At 46.5% G+C, this 5,029-nt stretch overlaps 1 pseudogene; it reads right to left on the reverse strand.

Annotated features, from left to right (window-relative positions):
• Positions 1-3,761: 3,761 nt before the first annotated feature.
• LOC138265115 (KAT8 regulatory NSL complex subunit 2 pseudogene) lies at positions 3,762-4,626 on the reverse strand (annotated as a pseudogene).
• Between the last annotated feature and the right edge of the window lie 403 nt (positions 4,627-5,029).

Raw genomic sequence — 5,029 nt, forward strand, 5'->3', positions numbered from 1 at the left:
GCCACTTTGAAATGGAGTTCCCCTGGCGTGGCTGGGTACCTCAAAGGTGTCAACAGCCAAGGAAGGTTTGGATAGCCAGAGTCACCTGTGAACACAATTGTAGAACAATTTAAATTGAAGGTTCAGCAAGTGGGCAGATTGTGATGACAGGTCACATTACATGCAAACGCATAGCAGTGCATACTTACCAACCAGCCAGGCCCTCTCTGTGTGTAGTCGTGACATCATGTGTGGGACATTGCTGTTCCACATAATTTAGGAGTCATGCACTGAGCAAAGAAACCTGGCTGTCTTTTGGGAGATGTACTGGTCTGCCAGACGCACCACCTGCACGTCAATAGAGTGGTAGTTCTTCCTGTTCCTATATACCTGTTCATTGACACCGGGAGGGACCAGGGATACATGGGTGCCATCAGTGGCCCCTACCACATGAGGAATCTGTCCTATCTGATAAAAGTCAGCCTTCACATAGGCCATATCCACTCTTTGGGGAAACCTACTGTAGCTGTCCAGGTTTTTTGAGAAAGCACATAGTACATCCCTCAACACCAGACTGAACATGGGCAGAGCCATCCCTACTGTTACTCTGGAATAACCCTGTGACCATGAAGTGTAGCACTGACAATACTTGAAGGATGGGAGTTATGCAATAGGGATTGCGATTGTCTGGCATCAGATCTGGCTCCAACTGTCTACATAGATCCATGATGGTCTGGCGATTCAGAGGATAGGTCTGGATGACATGTCTGTCCTCAATGTTTGCCAGATCTACCAGTGGACGGTACACTGATGGTTTTCTCATTTCCCTTATGGCAGGATATCTATGTTGAGAGGAGAGAATATACAATAAGTCATGCAGTAGGCACATGTCAGAAGCACATGGTATAGTAGCAGACACCTAACATGTGCAGGGGATGCGTAGCAGTGCTGACTTAAACATTACAGACCATAGAAATGCACATCATACACTGTCATTGCAGCACATTGGCTGAAATGTAAGTTGGATAGGACATATGACTCATATGTTTAAGACAATGTGTGGTCAACTGTGCAATCATGCACTGATCACATATATGTAATTAAATCAACCTATAGTTATTTGACGCCTATGTACCTCAGAGTACCTACACAGAACTATCTGCATATAAACAGGCTGAACACGTCATAATCTCATGATTTTCCCATTATGTAGCACAACCATGAAGTCACAACTTTGGGAGACACAGATATCTGGACGATTAGGTGTCTGACGCACTTATTTAAACATATGCATCGAGTAGATGTGCCCAAAATGTCAGGTGCCTGACCTACTGTTCAGGACAGTTGGAAGTGACCTAAGCCTGCTGGTGGTAGTCGTCATGGCGGTAGGTGGTCGCAACAGCTGTGTAACTTGTCATAGGTTAACATTCCTGCTTATGGTAGACTAGGGCCAATGGTGATGACTGCCGGTGGTGACGGTCCTGCACGTGGCAGCCGTGACCGTCATTTTCTGTAGTCTTGCTCACTTGACTCCTGACACTGTTGCTAGCAAGACCTCCACTAGGTGAGCTGGTGTGTACTACCTCTGGAAGCCATCATGCCACGTCCTGTAGGGCATAGGGCCCTTGCCTTCACAAAGGAAGAGCTGGAGAAGCTGGTCGAGGAAGTCCTACCCCTTTATGAACAGCTATATGGGGCACCAGAAGAACAAGTGAGTTCAATGCCCCAGCCATGTGTGGTTGGTGTTCTGTGTGACGGTGAGTCAGCCATGTGAACTGTAGTTGGAGTAGATGCATGCATGTGGCATACCGTATAGTCATGTGTGCTGAGAGGATAGGTATCTGTGCTCACTTGCTGTTACAGTTATGTAGGGTCAACTCCTGTTGGTATGGGGCATGTGTACATGATTTTCTCCTTTTTTCTATGACATCCATGCAGTGCCTATTAGAAGAAGAGGATCTGGTGTGCCATCGCCAAGCAAGTGTGGACCCTGCAGAGCACCCATTGTCGGAAGTGGTGGGAGGACCTGAGACGCTGGGCCTGGAAGACTGCGGAAACCTAGCTGTGGAAGTCCTCCTAACAAGGGAGGGGTGCTTGTCTGACCCTTACCCCCTTAATGGCCCACATTTTGCCTGTGGCCTACCCTGAGGTGGATGGGCATTTGAGGGCAGCACTGCAGCCACAAGGGGGTAGGTAATCACTGTTTCCTGGTACTTGGCTCTGTTTGTATGGTGTTTGCTGTCTCATTGTAGCTTCTGTGATAATGTAGTAGGTGACAAATGTTTGTAGACTAGTGGGAATTATTTGGTACCACCTTGCCAGTGTTTGAGATGTGGATCTGGCATCATGGTTAGCTATGCGTACGTTTCGGACTCCTGTATCAAGACATAATTCTGTCTGCATGTGGAGATGCTCAAATATGAATGTGAGCTGGTGTTTCACCATATCCATTGACTAAAACCTGGTCCATCTATCTACATGTGAGCATTAGTGACTCTAAGGTGTCTGATCACTCCCATCTGTGCTGATCACCTGTTGTAGCAACTGGTGACTCACTTAATTGGTACAGGGTCCAAACATATCAGTGTATGTTGTTGTATCCCCATTGTCGTTTCATCTTCATTCTATGGGGTATGTGAAGGGTTGCAATAAAAGGACATTCTACTTTCGGTGTCTGATTTGTGTATTTTGACTCATCATGCTTTTCCATGTGATTGACATGTGGGCATTCCATTTCTGTCCTGATGGGTTGGCACTAGAAGAGGTAAGTGCTGTGGCAGAGCTAGTCTTTTACAAAATGCTATGTCAATGCCCTACCAATTCCTTAGCAAACCTGCTAATATGCTGTCTACATCAAGTCTTAATGGTTGCTTGGGGGCACAACATATGAAGTGGGAAAATCTTTGCTACCCTTGGCCCAACTGATGTGTCCAGTCTGGTGAGGATTAGGTAATGCATCACTTTTAGATCATGAAGTAATAGTTTTGTTGTACCACTATTTCTAAAGCAGGTATCTGTTGTAATGGGAAATGCTGTATATGCACTGGCAGTCATGTAGGTCCTTGTGTGCATCATGTGTACATGTCATTTTCATGTGCAATTTGTGTAGTCTGGAGTTAGGTACAAGTAATCACATTTCAGGTATGGTGTGAGTGATGTTGGTTTACTCATAAAGTCAAGTCTTAGAACTGTGACTACGTGTCAGGTGGAATGGTAGGTGGCCTATGATGTCAATTGTGGCTGCCTGAGGTGTAGTTGTTGTGATACTGCACTCAGTGATTGCCTATGGATGTATCGTGTGCTGTGCAGGCCATTGTAGCTGCACATGCATTTATGCAGTGATGTGGTGTATCTGTGTTTTGTGTCTGCAGATATTTCTCTGTGAATGTCCTGCCATGCCTGTACACGAGACATGTATTCTACACATCAGTTGTCACCCGTATGAGAGTCCCATTTGTTCTGGCTTCATCAGTTCAGGTACCCATGTTGCCATATATGTACAGGAGGTCAGCCAGCCATGTGATATGTATGGCAGGTGCTGTTTGGTATACGAATAGGGTAGTCTACACTATCAAGGTACATTACTAATTGAGATGGACTGGTCAGGTGTTTCTGGACATGCATGATTTGTTGTGATCAGTCACTTGATCTTCCAATAGGTGATAGGAGCATGGAGAAATATCATCTAGAATATGCTTGATATACTTTCTTCTGCTAGGGCATGAGTAGTATGATGACATGGCTTTACAGGTGTTCAGTCGGATTACTCCAGTTGTGCTAACTTACTTGGAATCTGATGTGAGTGTGAGGGACGACATAAAGGGGCTGACAGTTGTAACATGTTGTGACATGATGTAGGATATGTGTAATACCAACAGAGACAGCTGTGGTGATTGCATTGTATTGTATTTCCTCGTGGGGACATGGAACAGCGTGGCAACATTGACGAACGCCAAACACCTCTGACTGGAGCGAGTGGTGTGCACCTGTTGAGAAGACCCTTCTGTTGCCAGCATCCTACGCTCCTTCAGCTGCCTGTGTAGAAGCACCTCCACACCGTATCGCTGACGGTAACGCCGTAGGGCTTTCAATCGCTTCAGATTCTCACACTCCTTAAATGAAAGCCCCTCAGGTCCTGTGAGGAGACTACTGCCCATTGTTTCTAGGTCTTCGCTCTGGCTGTGTAAAAAGCACTGTTTCTTCTCCTTCAGAAGGTGCTGCAGATGCTTGAACTGATCAATAGAGATATTGCAAGCAAATGAGCTTCTCTCTCATTATAAGTGCTACCTCCTCAGCTGTATACACCCCTGCATGCTTGAGAGGGTCTTCCTGGTCACTGTCAATGCTGTCCGCTTCACTGTCAGGATCCCCTCGCCACGTTTGGTCCACAGACACCAGTTCTTGCTCCCCATCACTCCAGCTGTCTTCGTCAAAGATCCTACTGGCCTCGCTGCAGCTTGCCTCCTGTGTCTGGGATCCCAGGTCAGCCCGGGTATAGGAGTTCAGCTGACACAGCAGGGACTCATTACTTGGTCTTGGAGTTGACTTCTTCAACTGGGCACGAAGGGCCAAGGTATTCCTAAGGGCATGCTCAGCACAGAATGACACACCATCCTTTTTCTCAGGCTTGGGCGCAGTGAGGACATGGAACAACGTGGCACCATAGACATGATGTCATGGTGTTCTATGTTCCTAGGAAGACCGTGGCTTTCCTCTGTGCCCCCGTTGTTAAGAGATATTTTCTCCTGCTTCTCCCGTACCATTAAACGAAGAAAAGTACTTTTTGAAGCTTCATTGTCCCTCTCTTCAATGGTTACGAGGGTGAAACTCGCTGTGAACTAAACAAAAACACAAAGGTTTAGTTCAGTGAAGGTGTCTAACTTCGGCTTCAGCAAAGCCTTCCTTGACTATGCAAACCGGCTGCTGGTTTGACACGGACATCTACACACTCTCGTAAGTCTTACTGAGCGCTTATTGCACATCGCGGATTACAGATTGCGGGGGCACAGAGGTCATTGATATTATGTGCACGGCACGCACTGTGTGATTT

The sequence above is a fragment of the Pleurodeles waltl genome, chromosome 11 (assembly GCF_031143425.1).
Source record: "Pleurodeles waltl isolate 20211129_DDA chromosome 11, aPleWal1.hap1.20221129, whole genome shotgun sequence".
Classification (NCBI taxonomy): domain Eukaryota; kingdom Metazoa; phylum Chordata; class Amphibia; order Caudata; family Salamandridae; genus Pleurodeles; species Pleurodeles waltl.